General features: G+C 41.2%; 24 non-coding genes and 5 pseudogenes across 24 annotated transcripts; all 29 read left to right on the plus strand.

Moving 5' to 3' along the window:
• Positions 1-3,388: 3,388 nt before the first annotated feature.
• On the plus strand, positions 3,389-3,507 carry LOC138408298 (5S ribosomal RNA). The gene has a single exon (XR_011241617.1). It is a non-coding gene; the product is annotated as a 5S ribosomal RNA (ribosomal RNA).
• Positions 3,508-3,997: 490 nt separating this feature from the next.
• LOC138408034 (5S ribosomal RNA) lies at positions 3,998-4,116 on the plus strand. Its single transcript, XR_011241352.1, has one exon. It is a non-coding gene; the product is annotated as a 5S ribosomal RNA (ribosomal RNA).
• Positions 4,117-4,606: 490 nt separating this feature from the next.
• On the plus strand, positions 4,607-4,725 carry LOC138408035 (5S ribosomal RNA). The gene has a single exon (XR_011241353.1). It is a non-coding gene; the product is annotated as a 5S ribosomal RNA (ribosomal RNA).
• Positions 4,726-5,215: 490 nt separating this feature from the next.
• LOC138409879 (5S ribosomal RNA) lies at positions 5,216-5,324 on the plus strand (annotated as a pseudogene).
• Positions 5,325-5,815: 491 nt separating this feature from the next.
• Positions 5,816-5,934, plus strand: LOC138408036 (5S ribosomal RNA). Its single transcript, XR_011241354.1, has one exon. It is a non-coding gene; the product is annotated as a 5S ribosomal RNA (ribosomal RNA).
• Positions 5,935-6,424: 490 nt separating this feature from the next.
• LOC138408848 (5S ribosomal RNA) lies at positions 6,425-6,543 on the plus strand. Its single transcript, XR_011242169.1, has one exon. It is a non-coding gene; the product is annotated as a 5S ribosomal RNA (ribosomal RNA).
• Positions 6,544-7,033: 490 nt separating this feature from the next.
• On the plus strand, positions 7,034-7,152 carry LOC138408370 (5S ribosomal RNA). The gene has a single exon (XR_011241689.1). It is a non-coding gene; the product is annotated as a 5S ribosomal RNA (ribosomal RNA).
• A 490-nt stretch (positions 7,153-7,642) lies between these two features.
• On the plus strand, positions 7,643-7,761 carry LOC138408835 (5S ribosomal RNA). Its single transcript, XR_011242156.1, has one exon. It is a non-coding gene; the product is annotated as a 5S ribosomal RNA (ribosomal RNA).
• A 490-nt stretch (positions 7,762-8,251) lies between these two features.
• Positions 8,252-8,360, plus strand: LOC138409880 (5S ribosomal RNA; annotated as a pseudogene).
• Positions 8,361-8,850: 490 nt separating this feature from the next.
• Positions 8,851-8,959, plus strand: LOC138409881 (5S ribosomal RNA; annotated as a pseudogene).
• A 490-nt stretch (positions 8,960-9,449) lies between these two features.
• LOC138408037 (5S ribosomal RNA) lies at positions 9,450-9,568 on the plus strand. Its single transcript, XR_011241355.1, has one exon. It is a non-coding gene; the product is annotated as a 5S ribosomal RNA (ribosomal RNA).
• A 490-nt stretch (positions 9,569-10,058) lies between these two features.
• LOC138408038 (5S ribosomal RNA) lies at positions 10,059-10,177 on the plus strand. Its single transcript, XR_011241356.1, has one exon. It is a non-coding gene; the product is annotated as a 5S ribosomal RNA (ribosomal RNA).
• A 490-nt stretch (positions 10,178-10,667) lies between these two features.
• LOC138408786 (5S ribosomal RNA) lies at positions 10,668-10,786 on the plus strand. The gene has a single exon (XR_011242106.1). It is a non-coding gene; the product is annotated as a 5S ribosomal RNA (ribosomal RNA).
• Positions 10,787-11,276: 490 nt separating this feature from the next.
• Positions 11,277-11,395, plus strand: LOC138408371 (5S ribosomal RNA). Its single transcript, XR_011241690.1, has one exon. It is a non-coding gene; the product is annotated as a 5S ribosomal RNA (ribosomal RNA).
• A 490-nt stretch (positions 11,396-11,885) lies between these two features.
• Positions 11,886-12,004, plus strand: LOC138408299 (5S ribosomal RNA). The gene has a single exon (XR_011241618.1). It is a non-coding gene; the product is annotated as a 5S ribosomal RNA (ribosomal RNA).
• Positions 12,005-12,494: 490 nt separating this feature from the next.
• Positions 12,495-12,603, plus strand: LOC138409882 (5S ribosomal RNA; annotated as a pseudogene).
• A 490-nt stretch (positions 12,604-13,093) lies between these two features.
• Positions 13,094-13,212, plus strand: LOC138408040 (5S ribosomal RNA). The gene has a single exon (XR_011241358.1). It is a non-coding gene; the product is annotated as a 5S ribosomal RNA (ribosomal RNA).
• A 490-nt stretch (positions 13,213-13,702) lies between these two features.
• Positions 13,703-13,821, plus strand: LOC138408787 (5S ribosomal RNA). Its single transcript, XR_011242107.1, has one exon. It is a non-coding gene; the product is annotated as a 5S ribosomal RNA (ribosomal RNA).
• Positions 13,822-14,311: 490 nt separating this feature from the next.
• On the plus strand, positions 14,312-14,420 carry LOC138409883 (5S ribosomal RNA; annotated as a pseudogene).
• Positions 14,421-14,910: 490 nt separating this feature from the next.
• On the plus strand, positions 14,911-15,029 carry LOC138408041 (5S ribosomal RNA). Its single transcript, XR_011241359.1, has one exon. It is a non-coding gene; the product is annotated as a 5S ribosomal RNA (ribosomal RNA).
• Positions 15,030-15,519: 490 nt separating this feature from the next.
• Positions 15,520-15,638, plus strand: LOC138408042 (5S ribosomal RNA). Its single transcript, XR_011241360.1, has one exon. It is a non-coding gene; the product is annotated as a 5S ribosomal RNA (ribosomal RNA).
• Positions 15,639-16,128: 490 nt separating this feature from the next.
• Positions 16,129-16,247, plus strand: LOC138408043 (5S ribosomal RNA). The gene has a single exon (XR_011241361.1). It is a non-coding gene; the product is annotated as a 5S ribosomal RNA (ribosomal RNA).
• A 490-nt stretch (positions 16,248-16,737) lies between these two features.
• LOC138408788 (5S ribosomal RNA) lies at positions 16,738-16,856 on the plus strand. The gene has a single exon (XR_011242108.1). It is a non-coding gene; the product is annotated as a 5S ribosomal RNA (ribosomal RNA).
• A 490-nt stretch (positions 16,857-17,346) lies between these two features.
• Positions 17,347-17,465, plus strand: LOC138408044 (5S ribosomal RNA). Its single transcript, XR_011241362.1, has one exon. It is a non-coding gene; the product is annotated as a 5S ribosomal RNA (ribosomal RNA).
• A 490-nt stretch (positions 17,466-17,955) lies between these two features.
• On the plus strand, positions 17,956-18,074 carry LOC138409064 (5S ribosomal RNA). Its single transcript, XR_011242385.1, has one exon. It is a non-coding gene; the product is annotated as a 5S ribosomal RNA (ribosomal RNA).
• A 490-nt stretch (positions 18,075-18,564) lies between these two features.
• LOC138408789 (5S ribosomal RNA) lies at positions 18,565-18,683 on the plus strand. Its single transcript, XR_011242109.1, has one exon. It is a non-coding gene; the product is annotated as a 5S ribosomal RNA (ribosomal RNA).
• A 490-nt stretch (positions 18,684-19,173) lies between these two features.
• On the plus strand, positions 19,174-19,292 carry LOC138408046 (5S ribosomal RNA). The gene has a single exon (XR_011241364.1). It is a non-coding gene; the product is annotated as a 5S ribosomal RNA (ribosomal RNA).
• Positions 19,293-19,782: 490 nt separating this feature from the next.
• LOC138408372 (5S ribosomal RNA) lies at positions 19,783-19,901 on the plus strand. Its single transcript, XR_011241691.1, has one exon. It is a non-coding gene; the product is annotated as a 5S ribosomal RNA (ribosomal RNA).
• Positions 19,902-20,391: 490 nt separating this feature from the next.
• Positions 20,392-20,510, plus strand: LOC138408442 (5S ribosomal RNA). Its single transcript, XR_011241761.1, has one exon. It is a non-coding gene; the product is annotated as a 5S ribosomal RNA (ribosomal RNA).
• The last annotated feature ends 4,502 nt before the right edge of the window (positions 20,511-25,012 follow it).

Raw genomic sequence — 25,012 nt, forward strand, 5'->3', positions numbered from 1 at the left:
AGAAATAAAAGTCCAGGAACAGACGGCTTAATAGGAGAATTCTACATAGAGTTTAGAGAAGAATTAACACCAGTATTAGAGAAGTTATATAAATGGATAGAAGAAAAGGGAAAGATACCGCAAAGCATGACAACAGGGCTAGTAAGCATAATTCACAAAAAAGGGAGCAGGGATAATTTAGAAAATTACAGACCACTGACAATGTTAAATGGCGACTATAAAATCTTAGCAAAGGTATTAGCAAACAGGATAAAGAAAGTTATAGGGACGGTGGTTGGGAGCACACAAGCATATAGCATACCAGGTAGGGACATAGCAGACACTATAAGCAGCATCAGAGACACAATAACATACATGAAAGAGAACAGGAAAGGGATAGTACTAAGCATAGATCAAAACAAAGCATTCGACAGAGTAGACCACAGTTATCTATATAAAGTATTAGGGAAAGCAGGTTTTGGAAATAAGATGATAGGGAGGATTAGGACAATGTATGAGAAAGCAGCAAGCAAGGTAAAAATTAATGGAATAATCACAAATGAATTTAGAATAGAAAGATCAGTAAGACAGGGATGTCCGTTGTCAGCTCTCCTGTACGCATTGTCCGCAGAGCCGTTAGCGGCATTAATATTACAAAACAAGAAAATAAAGGGCATAGAACTACCGGGTGGACAGGTGAGCACGTTATACCAATATGCAGACGACACAACGGTGACAGTGGTAGACAAGGAAAGCGTAGCAGAGACGTTAGAAAGTGTAGAACTATTTGGTAGGGCATCAGGAGCAAAATTAAATATAGAAAAATCAGAAATCATGTGCATAGGAGAGAGCAGAGTAGGGGAAGAAGTAAAAAGACTAAAAGAGAACAACGAATACATGAAGGTGTTAGGAGTGAACTTAGGGATTGAAGATAGAGAAGGGAGAGATAGGCAATATGAAGGGATAGTAAACAACATAAAAAAGACGTTGGGAATGTGGAAACGGAGAGGATTAAAACTGAAAGGGAAAGTGATAGTGGTAAATGCACTAATCATGAGCAAATTAATATATATAATGAATGTTTTGGATGTGCCAGAGAAAGTGCTGAAGGAAGTAGACAAGATAGTGAGTGACTTCCTGTGGGATGGGAAGGGGGCGAGAATAGCAAAGGAAGTCCTAGAAAATGAGTATGAAGATGGAGGCCTAAAACTGATCAACCTGGAAAAGAAAAAGAAAGCACTAAGAGTAAAAATGATGACGAGGTATCTAAAGAACAAGAAAGATCAAGTGTGGAAGGTGTTCTTGGGAGAGGCAATTAAAAAGAGTGGAGGATGTGGTGAAAGTGGTGTGTACATGGAACTGAAGAAAGGGATGATGTCTGAAACAACAGAGATCCTCAAAGAAATGCTTGGAGCATGGGGGGAATTCCTAAAAAAATGTGACGTATGACTGCAAGAATGTGAAGCAAGTATGGGAGCAACCAGTTTTTCTAAACCCAAAAATAACAATTAATGGAGCAACAATATACAACAGAACCATATGGAATGCAGGGATCAGGAAAGTAAAGGATATAGTGTACGAGCATGTTCCAGGCTTCATGGGAGCACAAGCGATAGTGGATGAAGTAAGAGGGAGGGGGGACGAGATATGGTTGGGAACAGCAGAAGCAATAATGGAAAAAATTAAGAAGGCAATGCCGAAAGAATGGATGGACATGATTGAGAGAGAGGCTGGGGTGAGGGAAGAAAGAGAGATAGAAATGTATGTGGGCAAAGGAGAGAGCAGAATGAGTCTGAACTGTGTGAAAACAAAAATACTCTATAAATGTTTAAGAGGGGAAGAAGTGAGAAGACCGGCTGCTGAGAATGTATGGAAGAAAGTTATGGATGGACTGGATGCAGAAAAGATATGGATGAATCTAAGAGTGAAATGGAACAGCATAGAGTGTGAAAACTTTGATTATCTCTTGAGACACAATAGAATTTTCAATAACCTGATCATAAGCAAGTTTGATGTGAATGTGAAAAAGGAATGTGATGTGTGTAAGATAAAAGTGGAAACATGTATGCATGAGTTTGTCGAATGCAGTGAGTTAGAAAGTTTCTTTGAGAGGATGAAAGGAACGATAAGCAGATGCTGGGAAGGGAAATTGATAGAAAGGATGGAATGGAGAAAGATGTGGCTGTTTGGGATGAATGGCAGAGTGAAAGAGTGTAATATTAATCTGTTAAACTATGTGTTGAGTCATGCAAGATATGCAGTTAAACTCAGGAGAAACTTGGCCCATTATGAAAAGAAAAAAGCTGAAGTATGGAGTGTGTTTAAAAACATGATAAAAAGAGATGTAAACATGATACACAGATACACGGAAAAAGAAGAGTTCAAAAAAGGATTTGTGGATGGAAGCACTCTGATAGAGGTAACAGATGATGGGAATGTGGAATTTGATTTCGGCAAAAATGAATGAAAAGTGTTGTATGTGCCAGCTGTAAGTGTCAATATGTAATGGCAGTTTTAAAAAATTAGGTGTCTTCTTTTGGTTATGATTTGTTTTGTTTTGTTTTTTTGTTTATTTTATTTTATTTTATTTTTATTTTTATTTATTTATTTATTTATTTATTTTTGTTTGTTTTTTGTTTGTTTTGTTGTTGCTTTTTCTGATGTTTTCTCATTTTCTGACTTAAATATTCATTATCTATGGAAGTGTGGGTCTTATCTCAGACAGCAGTCTGAGATAATGACGAGATATGTATATAAATGTAATATCTGTACATAAAATGTATGAAAATTATGTATTTTTGATAATAAAAAAAAAAAAAAAAACACGCCCGATCTCGTCCGATCTCGGAAGCTAAGCAGGGTTGGGCCTGGTTAGTACTTGAATGGGAGACCGCCTGGGAATACCAGGTGCTGTAAGCTTTTTAGACTTTTCTTTGCAGAGGGCGCTGTTGCTGCTGCTTCAGAGGAGACACCTCTTGGAAAGAGCAGGAAAGACTGTTCATCAAAGGAAAAAAGAATATGGAACCCTCACATCATCACTGACAGGTGAGAGTGAGCATTCATCCGATTTGTTTCTAATCAAAACACTACTTTATTCATGCTTTATTAACATATCATTTTCAAATGGTCTTATTTGGAGAGAGCGATGAAAGAGCAGGGAGTTTACTCTGCATCAGGGAAACAACTGGATATGAAACACTGACAATATTGCTGAAGGTCATTTTTGAAAATTGTAATGATTCTTTTCTTGCAACGATATGACAAAATTGCACCTTGAGATTGATTTTGGAACAATTGAACCTCCCGCCCACCCACACCTCAAGATGCTATGGTTGCAAAGCAACAGAAGAACCATTGATGATGGTGATGATTCACATGTATAAAGGAGGTATTGTGGGTGGAGTTAATCGTTTACGGCCATACCACCCTGAACACGCCCGATCTCGTCCGATCTCGGAAGCTAAGCAGGGTAGGGCCTGGTTAGTACTTGAATGGGAGACCGCCTGGGAATACCAGGTGCTGTAAGCTTTTTAGACTTTTCTTTGCAGAGGGCGCTGTTGCTGCTGCTTCAGAGGAGACACCTCTTGGAAAGAGCAGGAAAGACTGTTCATCAAAGGAAAAAAGAATATGGAACCCTCACATCATCACTGAAAGGTGAAAGTGAGCATTCATCAGATTTGTTTCTAATCAAAACACTACTTTATTCATGTTTTATTAACATATCATTTTCAAATGGTCTTATTTGGAGAGAGCGATGAAAGAGCAGGGAGTTTACTCTGCATCAGGGAAACAACTGGATATGAAACACTGACAATATTGCTGAAGGTCATTTTTGAAAATTGTAATGATTTTTTTCTTGCAACGATATGCCAAAATTGCACCTTGAGATTGATTTTGGAACAATTGAACCTCCCGCCCACCCACACCTCAAGATGCTATGGTTGCAAAGCAACAGAAGAACCATTGATGATGGTGATGATTCACATGTATAAAGGAGGTATTGTGGGTGGAGTTAATCGCTTACGGCCATACCACCCTGAACACGCCCGATCTCGTCCGATCTCGGAAGCTAAGCAGGGTCGGGCCTGGTTAGTACTTGAATGGGAGACCGCCTGGGAATACCAGGTGCTGTAAGCTTTTTAGACTTTTCTTTGCAGAGGGCGCTGTTGCTGCTGCTTCAGAGGAGACACCTCTTGGAAAGAGCAGGAAAGACTGTTCATCAAAGGAAAAAAGAATATGGAACCCTCACATCATCACTGACAGGTGAGAGTGAGCATTCATCCGATTTGTTTCTAATCAAAACACTACTTTATTCATGTTTTATTAACATATCATTTTCAAATGGTCTTATTTGGAGAGAGCGATGAAAGAGCAGGGAGTTTACTCTGCATCAGGGAAACAACTGGATATGAAACACTGACAATATTGCTGAAGGTCATTTTTGAAAATTGTAATGATTCTTTTCTTGCAACGATATGACAAAATTGCACCTTGAGATTGATTTTGGAACAATTGAACCTCCCGCCCACCCACACCTCAAGATGCTATGGTTGCAAAGCAACAGAAGAACCATTGATGATGGTGATGATTCACATGTATAAAGGAGGTATTGTGGGTGGAGTTAATCGCTTACGGCCATACCACCCTGAACACGCCCGATCTCGTCCGATCTCGGAAGCTAAGCAGGGTCGGGCCTGGTTAGTACTTGAATGGGAGACCGCCTGGGAATACCAGGTGCTGTAAGCTTTTTAGACTTTTCTTTGCAGAGGGCGCTGTTGCTGCTGCTTCAGAGGAGACACCTCTTGGAAAGAGCAGGAAAGACTGTTCATCAAAGGAAAAAAGAATATGGAACCCTCACATCATCACTGAAAGGTGAAAGTGAGCATTCATCAGATTTGTTTCTAATCAAAACACTACTTTATTCATGTTTTATTAACATATCATTTTCAAATTGTCTTATTTGGAGAGAGCGATGAAAGAGCAGGGAGTTTACTCTGCATCAGGGAAACAACTGGATATGAAACACTGACAATATTGCTGAAGGTCATTTTTGAAAATTGTAATGATTTTTTTCTTGCAACGATATGACAAAATTGCACCTTGAGATTGATTTTGGAACAATTGACCCTCCCGCCCACCCACACCTCAAGATGCTATGGTTGCAAAGCAACAGAAGAACCATTGATGATGGTGATGATTCACATGTATAAAGGAGGTATTGTGGGTGGAGTTAATCGCTTACGGCCATACCACCCTGAACTCGTCTGATCTCGGAAGCTAAGCAGGGTGGGGCCTGGTTAGTACTTGAATGGGAGACCGCCTGGGAATACCAGGTGCTGTAAGCTTTTTAGACTTTTCTTTGCAGAGGGCGCTGTTGCTGCTGCTTCAGAGGAGACACCTCTTGGAAAGAGCAGGAAAGACTGTTCATCAAAGGAAAAAAGAATATGGAACCCTCACATCATCACTGAAAGGTGAGAGTGAGCATTCATCAGATTTGTTTCTAATCAAAACACTACTTTATTCATGTTTTATTAACATATCATTTTCAAATGGTCTTATTTGGAGAGAGCGATGAAAGAGCAGGGAGTTTACTCTGCATCAGGGAAACAACTGGATATGAAACACTGACAATATTGCTGAAGGTCATTTTTGAAAATTGTAATGATTTTTTTCTTGCAACGATATGACAAAATTGCACCTTGAGATTGATTTTGGAACAATTGACCCCCCCAACCCACCCACACCTCAAGATGCTATGGTTGCAAAGCAACAGAAGAACCATTGATGATGGTGATTATTCACATGTATAAAGGAGGTATTGTGGGTGGAGTTAATCGCTTACGGCCATACCACCCTGAACACGCCCGATCTCGTCCGATCTCGGAAGCTAAGCAGGGTCGGGCCTGGTTAGTACTTGAATGGGAGACCGCCTGGGAATACCAGGTGCTGTAAGCTTTTTAGACTTTTCTTTGCAGAGGGCGCTGTTGCTGCTGCTTCAGAGGAGACACCTCTTGGAAAGAGCAGGAAAGACTGTTCATCAAAGGAAAAAAGAATATGGAACCCTCACATCATCACTGAAAGGTGAAAGTGAGCATTCATCAGATTTGTTTCTAATCAAAACACTACTTTATTCATGTTTTATTAACATATCATTTTCAAATTGTCTTATTTGGAGAGAGCGATGAAAGAGCAGGGAGTTTACTCTGCATCAGGGAAACAACTGGATATGAAACACTGACAATATTGCTGAAGGTCATTTTTGAAAATTGTAATGATTTTTTTCTTGCAACGATATGACAAAATTGCACCTTGAGATTGATTTTGGAACAATTGACCCTCCCGCCCACCCACACCTCAAGATGCTATGGTTGCAAAGCAACAGAAGAACCATTGATGATGGTGATGATTCACATGTATAAAGGAGGTATTGTGGGTGGAGTTAATCGCTTACGGCCATACCACCCTGAACACGCCCGATCTCGTCCGATCTCGGAAGCTAAGCAGGGTCGGGCCTGGTTAGTACTTGAATGGGAGACCGCCTGGGAATACCATGTGCTGTAAGCTTTTTAGACTTTTCTTTGCAGAGGGCGCTGTTGCTGCTGCTTCAGAGGAGACACCTCTTGGAAAGAGCAGGAAAGACTGTTCATCAAAGGTAAAAAGAATATGGAACCCTCACATCATCACTGACAGGTGAGAGTGAGCATTCATCCGATTTGTTTCTAATCAAAACACTACTTTATTCATGTTTTATTAACATATCATTTTCAAATGGTCTTATTTGGAGAGAGCGATGAAAGAGCAGGGAGTTTACTCTGCATCAGGGAAACAACTGGATATGAAACACTGACAATATTGCTGAAGGTCATTTTTGAAAATTGTAATGATTCTTTTCTTGCAACGATATGACAAAATTGCACCTTGAGATTGATTTTGGAACAATTGAACCTCCCGCCCACCCACACCTCAAGATGCTATGGTTGCAAAGCAACAGAAGAACCATTGATGATGGTGATGATTCACATGTATAAAGGAGGTATTGTGGGTGGAGTTAATCGTTTACGGCCATACCACCCTGAACACGCCCGATCTCGTCCGATCTCGGAAGCTAAGCAGGGTCGGGCCTGGTTAGTACTTGAATGGGAGACCGCCTGGGAATACCAGGTGCTGTAAGCTTTTTAGACTTTTCTTTGCAGAGGGCGCTGTTGCTGCTGCTTCAGAGGAGACACCTCTTGGAAAGAGCAGGAAAGACTGTTCATCAAAGGAAAAAAGAATATGGAACCCTCACATCATCACTGAAAGGTGAAAGTGAGCATTCATCAGATTTGTTTCTAATCAAAACACTACTTTATTCATGTTTTATTAACATATCATTTTCAAATGGTCTTATTTGGAGAGAGCGATGAAAGAGCAGGGAGTTTACTCTGCATCAGGGAAACAACTGGATATGAAACACTGACAATATTGCTGAAGGTCATTTTTGAAAATTGTAATGATTCTTTTCTTGCAACGATATGACAAAATTGCACCTTGAGATTGATTTTGGAACAATTGAACCTCCCGCCCACCCACACCTCAAGATGCTATGGTTGCAAAGCAACAGAAGAACCATTGATGATGGTGATGATTCACATGTATAAAGGAGGTATTGTGGGTGGAGTTAATCGTTTACGGCCATACCACCCTGAACACGCCCGATCTTGTCCGATCTCGGAAGCTAAGCAGGGTAGGGCCTGGTTAGTACTTGAATGGGAGACCGCCTGGGAATACCAGGTGCTGTAAGCTTTTTAGACTTTTCTTTGCAGAGGGCGCTGTTGCTGCTGCTTCAGAGGAGACACCTCTTGGAAAGAGCAGGAAAGACTGTTCATCAAAGGAAAAAAGAATATGGAACCCTCACATCATCACTGAAAGGTGAAAGTGAGCATTCATCAGATTTGTTTCTAATCAAAACACTACTTTATTCATGTTTTATTAACATATCATTTTCAAATTGTCTTATTTGGAGAGAGCGATGAAAGAGCAGGGAGTTTACTCTGCATCAGGGAAACAACTGGATATGAAACACTGACAATATTGCTGAAGGTCATTTTTGAAAATTTTAATGATTTTTTTCTTGCAACGATATGACAAAATTGCACCTTGAGATTGATTTTGGAACAATTGACCCTCCCGCCCACCCACACCTCAAGATGCTATGGTTGCAAAGCAACAGAAGAACCATTGATGATGGTGATGATTCACATGTATAAAGGAGGTATTGTGGGTGGAGTTAATCGCTTACGGCCATACCACCCTGAACTCGTCTGATCTCGGAAGCTAAGCAGGGTGGGGCCTGGTTAGTACTTGAATGGGAGACCGCCTGGGAATACCAGGTGCTGTAAGCTTTTTAGACTTTTCTTTGCAGAGGGCGCTGTTGCTGCTGCTTCAGAGGAGACACCTCTTGGAAAGAGCAGGAAAGACTGTTCATCAAAGGAAAAAAGAATATGGAACCCTCACATCATCACTGAAAGGTGAAAGTGAGCATTCATCAGATTTGTTTCTAATCAAAACACTACTTTATTCATGTTTTATTAACATATCATTTTCAAATTGTCTTATTTGGAGAGAGCGATGAGAGAGCAGGGAGTTTACTCTGCATCAAGGAAACAACTGGATATGAAACACTGACAATATTGCTGAAGGTCATTTTTGAAAATTGTAATGATTTTTTTCTTGCAACGATATGACAAAATTGCACCTTGAGATTGATTTTGGAACAATTGACCCTCCCGCCCACCCACACCTCAAGATGCTATGGTTGCAAAGCAACAGAAGAACCATTGATGATGGTGATGATTCACATGTATAAAGGAGGTATTGTGGGTGGAGTTAATCGCTTACGGCCATACCACCCTGAACTCGTCTGATCTCGGAAGCTAAGCAGGGTGGGGCCTGGTTAGTACTTGAATGGGAGACCGCCTGGGAATACCAGGTGCTGTAAGCTTTTTAGACTTTTCTTTGCAGAGGGTGCTGTTGCTGCTGCTTCAGAGGAGACACCTCTTGGAAAGAGCAGGAAAGACTGTTCATCAAAGGAAAAAAGAATATGGAACCCTCACATCATCACTGAAAGGTGAAAGTGAGCATTCATCAGATTTGTTTCTAATCAAAACACTACTTTATTCATGTTTTATTAACATATCATTTTCAAATTGTCTTATTTGGAGAGAGCGATGAGAGAGCAGGGAGTTTACTCTGCATCAAGGAAACAACTGGATATGAAACACTGACAATATTGCTGAAGGTCATTTTTGAAAATTGTAATGATTTTTTTCTTGCAACGATATGACAAAATTGCACCTTGAGATTGATTTTGGAACAATTGACCCTCCCGCCCACCAACACCTCAAGATGCTATGGTTGCAAAGCAACAGAAGAACCATTGATGATGGTGATGATTCACATGTATAAAGGAGGTATTGTGGGTGGAGTTAATCGCTTACGGCCATACCACCCTGAACACGCCCGATCTCGTCCGATCTCGGAAGCTAAGCAGGGTCGGGCCTGGTTAGTACTTGAATGGGAGACCGCCTGGGAATACCAGGTGCTGTAAGCTTTTTAGACTTTTCTTTGCAGAGGGCGCTGTTGCTGCTGCTTCAGAGGAGACACCTCTTGGAAAGAGCAGGAAAGACTGTTCATCAAAGGAAAAAAGAATATGGAACCCTCACATCATCACTGAAAGGTGAGAGTGAGCATTCATCCGATTTGTTTCTAATCAAAACACTACTTTATTCATGTTTTATTAACATATCATTTTCAAATTGTCTTATTTGGAGAGAGCGATGAAAGAGCAGGGAGTTTACTCTGCATCAGGGAAACAACTGGATATGAAACACTGACAATATTGCTGAAGGTCATTTTTGAAAATTGTAATGATTTTTTTCTTGCAACGATATGACAAAATTGCACCTTGAGATTGATTTTGGAACAATTGACCCTCCCGCCCACCCACACCTCAAGATGCTATGGTTGCAAAGCAACAGAAGAACCATTGATGATGGTGATGATTCACATGTATAAAGGAGGTATTGTGGGTGGAGTTAATCGCTTACGGCCATACCACCCTGAACACGCCCGATCTCGTCCGATCTCGGAAGCTAAGCAGGGTCGGGCCTGGTTAGTACTTGAATGGGAGACCGCCTGGGAATACCAGGTGCTGTAAGCTTTGTAGACTTTTCTTTGCAGAGGGCGCTGTTGCTGCTGCTTCAGAGGAGACACCTCTTGGAAAGAGCAGGAAAGACTGTTCATCAAAGGAAAAAAGAATATGGAACCCTCACATCATCACTGAAAGGTGAAAGTGAGCATTCATCAGATTTGTTTCTAATCAAAACACTACTTTATTCATGTTTTATTAACATATCATTTTCAAATTGTCTTATTTGGAGAGAGCGATGAAAGAGCAGGGAGTTTACTCTGCATCAGGGAAACAACTGGATATGAAACACTGACAATATTGCTGAAGGTCATTTTTGAAAATTGTAATGATTTTTTTCTTGCAACGATATGACAAAATTGCACCTTGAGATTGATTTTGGAACAATTGACCCTCCCGCCCACCCACACCTCAAGATGCTATGGTTGCAAAGCAACAGAAGAACCATTGATGATGGTGATGATTCACATGTATAAAGGAGGTATTGTGGGTGGAGTTAATCGTTTACGGCCATACCACCCTGAACACGCCCGATCTCGTCCGATCTTGGAAGCTAAGCAGGGTAGGGCCTGGTTAGTACTTGAATGGGAGACCGCCTGGGAATACCAGGTGCTGTAAGCTTTTTAGACTTTTCTTTGCAGAGGGTGCTGTTGCTGCTGCTTCAGAGGAGACACCTCTTGGAAAGAGCAGGAAAGACTGTTCATCAAAGGAAAAAAGAATATGGAACCCTCACATCATCACTGAAAGGTGAGAGTGAGCATTCATCCGATTTGTTTCTAATCAAAACACTACTTTATTCATGTTTTATTAACATATCATTTTCAAATGGTCTTATTTGGAGAGAGCGATGAAAGAGCAGGGAGTTTACTCTGCATCAGGGAAACAACTGGATATGAAACACTGACAATATTGCTGAAGGTCATTTTTGAAAATTGTAATGATTCTTTTCTTGCAACGATATGACAAAATTGCACCTTGAGATTGATTTTGGAACAATTGAACCTCCCGCCCACCCACACCTCAAGATGCTATGGTTGCAAAGCAACAGAAGAACCATTGATGATGGTGATGATTCACATGTATAAAGGAGGTATTGTGGGTGGAGTTAATCGTTTACGGCCATACCACCCTGAACACGCCCGATCTCGTCCGATCTCGGAAGCTAAGCAGGGTCGGGCCTGGTTAGTACTTGAATGGGAGACCGCCTGGGAATACCAGGTGCTGTAAGCTTTTTAGACTTTTCTTTGCAGAGGGCGCTGTTGCTGCTGCTTCAGAGGAGACACCTCTTGGAAAGAGCAGGAAAGACTGTTCATCAAAGGAAAAAAGAATATGGAACCCTCACATCATCACTGAAAGGTGAAAGTGAGCATTCATCAGATTTGTTTCTAATCAAAACACTACTTTATTCATGTTTTATTAACATATCATTTTCAAATGGTCTTATTTGGAGAGAGCGATGAAAGAGCAGGGAGTTTACTCTGCATCAGGGAAACAACTGGATATGAAACACTGACAATATTGCTGAAGGTCATTTTTGAAAATTGTAATGATTCTTTTCTTGCAACGATATGACAAAATTGCACCTTGAGATTGATTTTGGAACAATTGAACCTCCCGCCCACCCACACCTCAAGATGCTATGGTTGCAAAGCAACAGAAGAACCATTGATGATGGTGATGATTCACATGTATAAAGGAGGTATTGTGGGTGGAGTTAATCGTTTACGGCCATACCACCCTGAACACGCCCGATCTCGTCCGATCTCGGAAGCTAAGCAGGGTAGGGCCTGGTTAGTACTTGAATGGGAGACCGCCTGGGAATACCAGGTGCTGTAAGCTTTTTAGACTTTTCTTTGCAGAGGGCGCTGTTGCTGCTGCTTCAGAGGAGACACCTCTTGGAAAGAGCAGGAAAGACTGTTCATCAAAGGAAAAAAGAATATGGAACCCTCACATCATCACTGAAAGGTGAAAGTGAGCATTCATCAGATTTGTTTCTAATCAAAACACTACTTTATTCATGTTTTATTAACATATCATTTTCAAATTGTCTTATTTGGAGAGAGCGATGAAAGAGCAGGGAGTTTACTCTGCATCAGGGAAACAACTGGATATGAAACACTGACAATATTGCTGAAGGTCATTTTTGAAAATTTTAATGATTTTTTTCTTGCAACGATATGACAAAATTGCACCTTGAGATTGATTTTGGAACAATTGACCCTCCCGCCCACCCACACCTCAAGATGCTATGGTTGCAAAGCAACAGAAGAACCATTGATGATGGTGATGATTCACATGTATAAAGGAGGTATTGTGGGTGGAGTTAATCGCTTACGGCCATACCACCCTGAACTCGTCTGATCTCGGAAGCTAAGCAGGGTGGGGCCTGGTTAGTACTTGAATGGGAGACCGCCTGGGAATACCAGGTGCTGTAAGCTTTTTAGACTTTTCTTTGCAGAGGGCGCTGTTGCTGCTGCTTCAGAGGAGACACCTCTTGGAAAGAGCAGGAAAGACTGTTCATCAAAGGAAAAAAGAATATGGAACCCTCACATCATCACTGAAAGGTGAAAGTGAGCATTCATCAGATTTGTTTCTAATCAAAACACTACTTTATTCATGTTTTATTAACATATCATTTTCAAATTGTCTTATTTGGAGAGAGCGATGAGAGAGCAGGGAGTTTACTCTGCATCAAGGAAACAACTGGATATGAAACACTGACAATATTGCTGAAGGTCATTTTTGAAAATTGTAATGATTTTTTTCTTGCAACGATATGACAAAATTGCACCTTGAGATTGATTTTGGAACAATTGACCCTCCCGCCCACCCACACCTCAAGATGCTATGGTTGCAAAGCAACAGAAGAACCATTGATGATGGTGATGATTCACATGTATAAAGGAGGTATTGTGGGTGGAGTTAATCGCTTACGGCCATACCACCCTGAACACGCCCGATCTCGTCCGATCTCGGAAGCTAAGCAGGGTCGGGCCTGGTTAGTACTTGAATGGGAGACCGCCTGGGAATACCAGGTGCTGTAAGCTTTGTAGACTTTTCTTTGCAGAGGGCGCTGTTGCTGCTGCTTCAGAGGAGACACCTCTTGGAAAGAGCAGGAAAGACTGTTCATCAAAGGAAAAAAGAATATGGAACCCTCACATCATCACTGAAAGGTGAAAGTGAGCATTCATCAGATTTGTTTCTAATCAAAACACTACTTTATTCATGTTTTATTAACATATCATTTTCAAATTGTCTTATTTGGAGAGAGCGATGAAAGAGCAGGGAGTTTACTCTGCATCAGGGAAACAACTGGATATGAAACACTGACAATATTGCTGAAGGTCATTTTTGAAAATTGTAATGATTTTTTTCTTGCAACGATATGACAAAATTGCACCTTGAGATTGATTTTGGAACAATTGACCCTCCCGCCCACCCACACCTCAAGATGCTATGGTTGCAAAGCAACAGAAGAACCATTGATGATGGTGATGATTCACATGTATAAAGGAGGTATTGTGGGTGGAGTTAATCGTTTACGGCCATACCACCCTGAACACGCCCGATCTCGTCCGATCTTGGAAGCTAAGCAGGGTAGGGCCTGGTTAGTACTTGAATGGGAGACCGCCTGGGAATACCAGGTGCTGTAAGCTTTTTAGACTTTTCTTTGCAGAGGGTGCTGTTGCTGCTGCTTCAGAGGAGACACCTCTTGGAAAGAGCAGGAAAGACTGTTCATCAAAGGAAAAAAGAATATGGAACCCTCACATCATCACTGAAAGGTGAAAGTGAGCATTCATCAGATTTGTTTCTAATCAAAACACTACTTTATTCATGTTTTATTAACATATCATTTTCAAATTGTCTTATTTGGAGAGAGCGATGAAAGAGCAGGGAGTTTACTCTGCATCAGGGAAACAACTGGATATGAAACACTGACAATATTGCTGAAGGTCATTTTTGAAAATTGTAATGATTTTTTTCTTGCAACGATATGACAAAATTGCACCTTGAGATTGATTTTGGAACAATTGACCCTCCCGCCCACCCACACCTCAAGATGCTATGGTTGCAAAGCAACAGAAGAACCATTGATGATGGTGATGATTCACATGTATAAAGGAGGTATTGTGGGTGGAGTTAATCGCTTACGGCCATACCACCCTGAACTCGTCTGATCTCGGAAGCTAAGCAGGGTGGGGCCTGGTTAGTACTTGAATGGGAGACCGCCTGGGAATACCAGGTGCTGTAAGCTTTTTAGACTTTTCTTTGCAGAGGGCGCTGTTGCTGCTGCTTCAGAGGAGACACCTCTTGGAAAGAGCAGGAAAGACTGTTCATCAAAGGAAAAAAGAATATGGAACCCTCACATCATCACTGAAAGGTGAAAGTGAGCATTCATCAGATTTGTTTCTAATCAAAACACTACTTTATTCATGTTTTATTAACATATCATTTTCAAATTGTCTTATTTGGAGAGAGCGATGAGAGAGCAGGGAGTTTACTCTGCATCAAGGAAACAACTGGATATGAAACACTGACAATATTGCTGAAGGTCATTTTTGAAAATTGTAATGATTTTTTTCTTGCAACGATATGACAAAATTGCACCTTGAGATTGATTTTGGAACAATTGACCCTCCCGCCCACCAACACCTCAAGATGCTATGGTTGCAAAGCAACAGAAGAACCATTGATGATGGTGATGATTCACATGTATAAAGGAGGTATTGTGGGTGGAGTTAATCGCTTACGGCCATACCACCCTGAACACGCCCGATCTCGTCCGATCTCGGAAGCTAAGCAGGGTCGGGCCTGGTTAGTACTTGAATGGGAGACCGCCTGGGAATACCAGGTGCTGTAAGCTTTTTAGACTTTTCTTTGCAGAGGGCGCTGTTGCTGCTGCTTCAGAGGAGACACCTCTTGGAAAGAGCAGGAAAGACTGTTCATCAAAGGAAAAAAGAATATGGAACCCTCACATCATCACTGAAAGGTGAGAGTGAGCATTCATCCGATTTGTTTCTAATCAAAACACTACTTTATTCATGTTTTATTAACATATCATTTTCAAATGGTCTTATTTGGAGAGAGCGATGAAAGAGCAGGGAGTTTACTCTGCATCAGGGAAACAACTGGATATGAAACACTGACAATATTGCTGAAGGTCATTTTTGAAAATTGTAATGATTTTTTTCTTGCAACGATATGACAAAATTGCACCTTGAGATTGATTTTGGAACAATTGACCCTCCCGCCCACCCACACCTCAAGATGCTATGGTTGCAAAGCAACAGAAGAACCATTGATGATGGTGATGATTCACATGTATAAAGGAGGTATTGTGGGTGGAGTTAATCGCTTACGGCCATACCACCCTGAACACGCCCGATCTCGTCCGATCTCGGAAGCTAAGCAGGGTCGGGCCTGGTTAGTACTTGAATGGGAGACCGCCTGGGAATACCAGGTGCTGTAAGCTTTTTAGACTTTTCTTTGCAGAGGGCGCTGTTGCTGCTGCTTCAGAGGAGACACCTCTTGGAAAGAGCAGGAAAGACTGTTCATCAAAGGAAAAAAGAATATGGAACCCTCACATCATCACTGAAAGGTGAAAGTGAGCATTCATCAGATTTGTTTCTAATCAAAACACTACTTTATTCATGTTTTATTAACATATCATTTTCAAATTGTCTTATTTGGAGAGAGCGATGAAAGAGCAGGGAGTTTACTCTGCATCAGGGAAACAACTGGATATGAAACACTGACAATATTGCTGAAGGTCATTTTTGAAAATTGTAATGATTTTTTTCTTGCAACGATATGACAAAATTGCACCTTGAGATTGATTTTGGAACAATTGACCCTCCCGCCCACCCACACCTCAAGATGCTATGGTTGCAAAGCAACAGAAGAACCATTGATGATGGTGATGATTCACATGTATAAAGGAGGTATTGTGGGTGGAGTTAATCGCTTACGGCCATACCACCCTGAACACGCCCGATCTCGTCCGATCTCGGAAGCTAAGCAGGGTCGGGCCTGGTTAGTACTTGAATGGGAGACCGCCTGGGAATACCAGGTGCTGTAAGCTTTTTAGACTTTTCTTTGCAGAGGGCGCTGTTGCTGCTGCTTCAGAGGAGACACCTCTTGGAAAGAGCAGGAAAGACTGTTCATCAAAGGAAAAAAGAATATGGAACCCTCACATCATCACTGAAAGGTGAAAGTGAGCATTCATCAGATTTGTTTCTAATCAAAACACTACTTTATTCATGTTTTATTAACATATCATTTTCAAATTGTCTTATTTGGAGAGAGCGATGAAAGAGCAGGGAGTTTACTCTGCATCAGGGAAACAACTGGATATGAAACACTGACAATATTGCTGAAGGTCATTTTTGAAAATTGTAATGATTTTTTTCTTGCAACGATATGACAAAATTGCACCTTGAGATTGATTTTGGAACAATTGACCCTCCCGCCCACCCACACCTCAAGATGCTATGGTTGCAAAGCAACAGAAGAACCATTGATGATGGTGATGATTCACATGTATAAAGGAGGTATTGTGGGTGGAGTTAATCGTTTACGGCCATACCACCCTGAACACGCCCGATCTCGTCCGATCTTGGAAGCTAAGCAGGGTAGGGCCTGGTTAGTACTTGAATGGGAGACCGCCTGGGAATACCAGGTGCTGTAAGCTTTTTAGACTTTTCTTTGCAGAGGGTGCTGTTGCTGCTGCTTCAGAGGAGACACCTCTTGGAAAGAGCAGGAAAGACTGTTCATCAAAGGAAAAAAGAATATGGAACCCTCACATCATCACTGAAAGGTGAAAGTGAGCATTCATCAGATTTGTTTCTAATCAAAACACTACTTTATTCATGTTTTATTAACATATCATTTTCAAATTGTCTTATTTGGAGAGAGCGATGAAAGAGCAGGGAGTTTACTCTGCATCAGGGAAACAACTGGATATGAAACACTGACAATATTGCTGAAGGTCATTTTTGAAAATTGTAATGATTTTTTTCTTGCAACGATATGACAAAATTGCACCTTGAGATTGATTTTGGAACAATTGACCCTCCCGCCCACCCACACCTCAAGATGCTATGGTTGCAAAGCAACAGAAGAACCATTGATGATGGTGATGATTCACATGTATAAAGGAGGTATTGTGGGTGGAGTTAATCGCTTACGGCCATACCACCCTGAACACGCCCGATCTCGTCCGATCTCGGAAGCTAAGCAGGGTCGGGCCTGGTTAGTACTTGAATGGGAGACCGCCTGGGAATACCAGGTGCTGTAAGCTTTTTAGACTTTTCTTTGCAGAGGGCGCTGTTGCTGCTGCTTCAGAGGAGACACCTCTTGGAAAGAGCAGGAAAGACTGTTCATCAAAGGAAAAAAGAATATGGAACCCTCACATCATCACTGAAAGGTGAAAGTGAGCATTCATCAGATTTGTTTCTAATCAAAACACTACTTTATTCATGTTTTATTAACATATCATTTTCAAATTGTCTTATTTGGAGAGAGCGATGAAAGAGCAGGGAGTTTACTCTGCATCAGGGAAACAACTGGATATGAAACACTGACAATATTGCTGAAGGTCATTTTTGAAAATTGTAATGATTTTTTTCTTGCAACGATATGACAAAATTGCACCTTGAGATTGATTTTGGAACAATTGACCCTCCCGCCCACCCACACCTCAAGATGCTATGGTTGCAAAGCAACAGAAGAACCATTGATGATGGTGATGATTCACATGTATAAAGGAGGTATTGTGGGTGGAGTTAATCGTTTACGGCCATACCACCCTGAACACGCCCGATCTCGTCCGATCTCGGAAGCTAAGCAGGGTAGGGCCTGGTTAGTACTTGAATGGGAGACCGCCTGGGATAACCAGGTGCTGTAAGCTTTTTAGACTTTTCTTTGCAGAGGGTGCTGTTGCTGCTGCTTCAGAGGAGACACCTCTTGGAAAGAGCAGGAAAGACTGTTCATCAAAGGAAAAAAGAATATGGAACCCTCACATCATCACTGAAAGGTGAAAGTGAGCATTCATCAGATTTGTTTCTAATCAAAACACTACTTTATTCATGTTTTATTAACATATCATTTTCAAATTGTCTTATTTGGAGAGAGCGATGAAAGAGCAGGGAGTTTACTCTGCATCAGGGAAACAACTGGATATGAAACACTGACAATATTGCTGAAGGTCATTTTTGAAAATTGTAATGATTTTTTTCTTGCAACGATATGACAAAATTGCACCTTGAGATTGATTTTGGAACAATTGACCCTCCCGCCCACCCACACCTCAAGATGCTATGGTTGCAAAGCAACAGAAGAACCATTGATGATGGTGATGATTCACATGTATAAAGGAGGTATTGTGGGTGGAGTTAATCGTTTACGGCCATACCACCCTGAACACGCCCGATCTCGTCCGATCTTGGAAGCTAAGCAGGGTAGGGCCTGGTTAGTACTTGAATGGGAGACCGCCTGGGAATACCAGGTGCTGTAAGCTTTTTAGACTTTTCTTTGCAGAGGGTGCTGTTGCTGCTGCTTCAGAGGAGACACCTCTTGGAAAGAGCAGGAAAGACTGTTCATCAAAGGAAAAAAGAATATGGAACCCTCACATCATCACTGAAAGGTGAAAGTGAGCATTCATCAGATTTGTTTCTAATCAAAACACTACTTTATTCATGTTTTATTAACATATCATTTTCAAATTGTCTTATTTGGAGAGAGCGATGAAAGAGCAGGGAGTTTACTCTGCATCAGGGAAACAACTGGATATGAAACACTGACAATATTGCTGAAGGTCATTTTTGAAAATTGTAATGATTTTTTTCTTGCAACGATATGACAAAATTGCACCTTGAGATTGATTTTGGAACAATTGACCGCCCCGCCCACCCACACCTCAAGATGCTATGGTTGCAAAGCAACAGAAGAACCATTGATGATGGTGATGATTCACATGTATAAAGGAGGTATTGTGGGTGGAGTTAATCGCTTACGGCCATACCACCCTGAACACGCCCGATCTCGTCCGATCTCGGAAGCTAAGCAGGGTCGGGCCTGGTTAGTACTTGAATGGGAGACCGCCTGGGAATACCAGGTGCTGTAAGCTTTTTAGACTTTTCTTTGCAGAGGGCGCTGTTGCTGCTGCTTCAGAGGAGACACCTCTTGGAAAGAGCAGGAAAGACTGTTCATCAAAGGAAAAAAGAATATGGAACCCTCACATCATCACTGAAAGGTGAAAGTGAGCATTCATCAGATTTGTTTCTAATCAAAACACTACTTTATTCATGTTTTATTAACATATCATTTTCAAATTGTCTTATTTGGAGAGAGCGATGAAAGAGCAGGGAGTTTACTCTGCATCAGGGAAACAACTGGATATGAAACACTGACAATATTGCTGAAGGTCATTTTTGAAAATTGTAATGATTTTTTTCTTGCAACGATATGACAAAATTGCACCTTGAGATTGATTTTGGAACAATTGACCCTCCCGCCCACCCACACCTCAAGATGCTATGGTTGCAAAGCAACAGAAGAACCATTGATGATGGTGATGATTCACATGTATAAAGGAGGTATTGTGGGTGGAGTTAATCGTTTACGGCCATACCACCCTGAACACGCCCGATCTCGTCTGATCTCGGAAGCTAAGCAGGGTAGGGCCTGGTTAGTACTTGAATGGGAGACCGCCTGGGAATACCAGGTGCTGTAAGCTTTTTAGACTTTTCTTTGCAGAGGGTGCTGTTGCTGCTGCTTCAGAGGAGACACCTCTTGGAAAGAGCAGGAAAGACTGTTCATCAAAGGAAAAAAGAATATGGAACCCTCACATCATCACTGAAAGGTGAAAGTGAGCATTCATCAGATTTGTTTCTAATCAAAACACTACTTTATTCATGTTTTATTAACATATCATTTTCAAATTGTCTTATTTGGAGAGAGCGATGAAAGAGCAGGGAGTTTACTCTGCATCAGGGAAACAACTGGATATGAAACACTGACAATATTGCTGAAGGTCATTTTTGAAAATTGTAATGATTTTTTTCTTGCAACGATATGACAAAATTGCACCTTGAGATTGATTTCGGAACAATTGACCCTCCCGCCCACCCACACCTCAAGATGCTATGGTTGCAAAGCAACAGAAGAACCATTGATGATGGTGATGATTCACATGTATAAAGGAGGTATTGTGGGTGGAGTTAATCGCTTACGGCCATACCACCCTGAACATGCCCGATCTCGTCCGATCTCGGAAGCTAAGCAGGGTCGGGCCTGGTTAGTACTTGAATGGGAGACCGCCTGGGAATACCAGGTGCTGTAAGCTTTTTAGACTTTTCTTTGCAGAGGGCGCTGTTGCTGCTGCTTCAGAGGAGACACCTCTTGGAAAGAGCAGGAAAGACTGTTCATCAAAGGAAAAAAGAATATGGAACCCTCACATCATCACTGAAAGGTGAGAGTGAGCATTCATCAGATTTGTTTCTAATCAAAACACTACTTTATTCATGTTTTATTAACATATCATTTTCAAATTGTCTTATTTGGAGAGAGCGATGAAAGAGCAGGGAGTTTACTCTGCATCAAGGAAACAACTGGATATGAAACACTGACAATATTGCTGAAGATCATTTTTGAAAATTGTAATGATTTTTTTCTTGCAACGATATGACAAAATTGCACCTTGAGATTGATTTTGGAACAATTGACCCCCCCAACCCACCCACACATCAAGATTCTATGGTTGCAAAGCAACAGAAGAACCATTGATGATGGTGATGATTCACATGTATAAAGGAGGTATTGTGGGTGGAGTTAATCGCTTACGGCCATACCACCCTGAACACGCCCGATCACGTCTGATTGCGTTCAGGTGTGCAACCAGGCAGTGAAGGAGCAGAGAGAGCAGGTGGAGAGAGCAGGAGGAATTCTTTTGTTTTTTGTTTTGGGCTAGATTGAAAGTGAGTGAGAGTGTTTTTTACTTTTTGTGTTCGATTTTATTCCCCCAGCAGCTTGCTGTTCGGGGGAACATCTCTTTTTTTGAGGGTGTGTGTGTTTTGAATGAGTGACGTCAAAGAGAGGAGAGAGCGAGTAGAGAGGAGTAGGACAGATCTCATGGCAGCTGACAGCGGACCGGCAAGCACAACGACAAAGAATATGGAAAACGGCATGGAGCAGAGATCGCCTAAGAATACTGACCAGGGAAAGACCACGACCACCTGCAGGATCATTGACAACGGCAAGATGCAGCAACCGACAAAGAATGCCCACATTGGAAAGGAAACGACCACGAGAAGGATCACGGACAGCAGTAAAAGTACCTCGGAGCCTCTTCCAAGCACAGAAAAGAAATTTGAGAGGGCGCTTACCTTGGCGGTAGAGATCATTGGAGATGAGATGGTGACTATGATGGAACTTTTGAGTGAAGTTAAAAAAACGTGCGGGGTGGTGATTGGATGCCGTTTTACCACGCCCAAGAAATATGAAATAACAATGGACAATGTTGAAGGGAAGGATAAACTGTTAGATGGGATTAGAATAAAGAAGAGCACGATTTTTGCAAAAGAAATTAGAAATGACGAACTAGTGGTATCATTTCTAAACTTGCCGACGTACATTGTGGATCGTGTCATTCTTTTAAAACTTGCAGAATGGGGAGTTAAGGCAATCTCGCCAATCAAAAGAAGAATGTGGCCAGGAACGGACGTAGCCGATGGAACCAGGTTCTTGAAGGTCCGGTTCACTGAAACAGTGAAATCGTTACCCTACTCAACCAAGTTTGAAACACTAGTGGGGGGAGAATACTTTCGCGTGATCCATGACGGACAGGGGAAAGTATGCAGACTATGTATACAACCGGGTCACATCTTCAGAGAATGCCCAGAATTCAGATGTCACAGATGTAAAGAACAGGGACACTATGCAAGGGAGTGTGTGCCAAAAGCAGCGGAGAGAGAAGATGTCGATGTGGAGGAGGAGGGCAACAGCACTGACAGCGAGAAGGAGGAGACAGAGGAAAGCGACGATGACGACATGCAGACGGAGGGAGACCCAGGGGGCGTCCCAGAGAGCGGGGTGGAGTCCAAGGTGCAGAACCAAGAACGGCAAACCTGGAGGGACGTCGCAGCAGGAGACGTGGTGGAAACTACAGGGCAGGAGGAGAGCCGGTCCGGAGAGGAATCGAGTGGAGAGAAGGCTCCCCGTGAAAAGACTCCAGCAGACGGAACCGGCGGCATTGGAGTAAAGCAGCATGGAGAAGGAAATCGAGACGAGAGGGAAACTGCGATGGACTTCATGGTTATCGAGGGTATTTCAGAGGAAGAGAGTGTAACCAGACCGCAGAAGGAACGAAAGGCGGAGGGGACCACAAAGAAAAGGAAAGCTGTGCTCCAAGCTGAGGAGCAAAGGAGGAAGAAGGAGGAGAGAAGGACAAAATGAAGGTTGGGAATGAAACCATAATTATATGTTTAATGTTAAGCTTGATTTCATTCAACACAAATGGGCTAAGAAATCAAAGCAAATTTGAAAAACTATTAAATAAATGTAGAAATAATGACATATTATGTCTGCAAGAAACGAACTGGACAGACCAGATCATGGAAGATATAAAAACAAAATGGAAAGACATTATGTATACAAACCATGGTACGGATAAATCATGTGGGGTAGCAATCCTGATAAGAAATAATGCTGTAGAAAACCTCAAAGAAATCTACAAAGGAAAAGAAGGAAGAGCCATAATCATAGAATTTAAATACAAAAAGATAGAGTACCGAATAATTAATATATATGCACCAAATATAGAAGCAGACAGGAAGGTTTTTTTCTTGGATTTAGGAAAATGGTGTGTGGGAAACTGTATAATAGTGGGAGATTTTAATTTAAAAAGTACAAGGTTGGATGTGGCAAGAGGGAAGCAATTAAAAAATGATACTTCAAGAAAGATTTTTCTGAAAACATTGGAGGAAAAACAATTAATTGATGTATGGAGGAACGAAAACCCAAACAGGAGAGAATACTCAAGAAGGCAAATAGTAATGGGGGAATTAAAACAAAGCAGGATAGACTTATGTATAGCACATCAGACAATGGTTAAATTTATAAAAAATATGGTGTATAAATTCACATCATTCAGTGACCATGCAATCCTGTCAATAGAGGTTGGTACTGGGATAGAGAGAAGGGGAGGAGGAGTGTGGTGCCTAAACAATACTCTCCTAGAGGAAGAGGGATATAGAAGGAAAATAGTGGCCTGCATAGAGAATGGAAAAAATAACATAGACATATGTAGAAGCAAGGGATTATGGTGGGAAAGACTGAAGCAAAAGATAAGGACAATAAGTATTAGATATGCAAAGGTCCGGGCTTTTAAAGAAAGAGAGAAAATAAAATGGTTGAAGGATGAGCTGGCAGAAGAGGCAGAAAGAATTGATAAGGATCCAAAACATAGCATAGAACAATACATAAAGGTGAAATCCAAACTGGACGTTTATGAACAGAATAAATGTATGGGGGCAATAACAAGGAGTAGGGAGAAATATGCGATGAAGGGGGAGAGATGCACAGGATATTTTTTGGGATTAGAAAAAAGGAAACAGGAGAGGGTATATATAGAAGAGTTAGAAAATGAAAATGGAGAGATAGTAAATGATTTTGTAGACATTATTGGAAATGTTGGGACATTTTATAAAAATCTATACAAAAAAGGAATTGCAAAGGAGGAAGATAGAATTACAGTATTAGGTAATATTAAGAAAACGATAACAAATGATGAGAAAAGTAAGTGTGATGACAACATCAAAGTCATAGAAATAAAAGAATCAATAATGTCATTAAATACCAATAAAAGTCCGGGAACAGATGGCCTTACAAGTGAATTTTATAAAACATTTATCGACGAGCTGCTCCCAATTTTAAGCATAATTTATGCAGAGATGGAGAAGGAGCAGGAGGTACCAGAGTCGCTGGCAACAGGACTAATAACGATCATATATAAAAATAAGGGAAGCAAAAGAAAACTGGAAAACTATAGGCCGCTAACTGTACTAAACACAGATTACAAGATTTTAGCAAAAGTATTAGTAAACAGAATAAAAACAACAGCACCAACAATCATAGCACCAACACAGGCGTACGGGATACCAGGGAGGGACATATCGGACATTATTTGCACAATAAGGGACACAATTGAATGCATGGGGAAGGATGGTGGAATTATTTTAAGTATGGACCTTAATAAAGCTTTCGATAGGGTTGAGCATAGTTTTTTATTTTGCACATTAGAAAAATTTGGTTTTGGGCAAAGAATAATCAACTGGATTAAATTATTGTACAAAAATGCAAAGAGTAGGATAAAAATAAATGGAGCTATAACGGATCCTTTTCCATTGGAGAGATCTGTGAGGCAAGGGTGCCCGCTATCGGCAGTACTTTACAGCTTAACTGCAGAAAGTCTCGCGGAAATGATAAAGAAGGATGAGAACATAGAGGGGATAAAATTGCCAAATGGAGGTGAAAGCAAAATACAGCAATATACTGATGACACCACTTGTATGGTAAAAAATATGAATAGCGTGAAAAGGATAATGGGAAAAATGGAAGTATATGGGAGAGCAGCAGGGGCTAAAGTAAACATAGACAAAACTGAAATAATGTACGTCGGAAATATAAGCCAAAGTGATTGTAACATACCTTTTAGAATCTCAAAGGACTATATGAAAATATTGGGGATAAATATGGGAGGGAAAGAAAAGGAGGCGAGAGATGAGACATGGAATGGGGTAATAAATAAAGTGAAAAACACATTAAATGCGTGGAAGCCGAGGAGATTAA

The sequence above is a fragment of the Paralichthys olivaceus genome, chromosome 5 (genome assembly GCF_024713975.1).
Source record: "Paralichthys olivaceus isolate ysfri-2021 chromosome 5, ASM2471397v2, whole genome shotgun sequence".
NCBI classification, from domain to species: Eukaryota; Metazoa; Chordata; class Actinopteri; order Pleuronectiformes; family Paralichthyidae; genus Paralichthys; species Paralichthys olivaceus.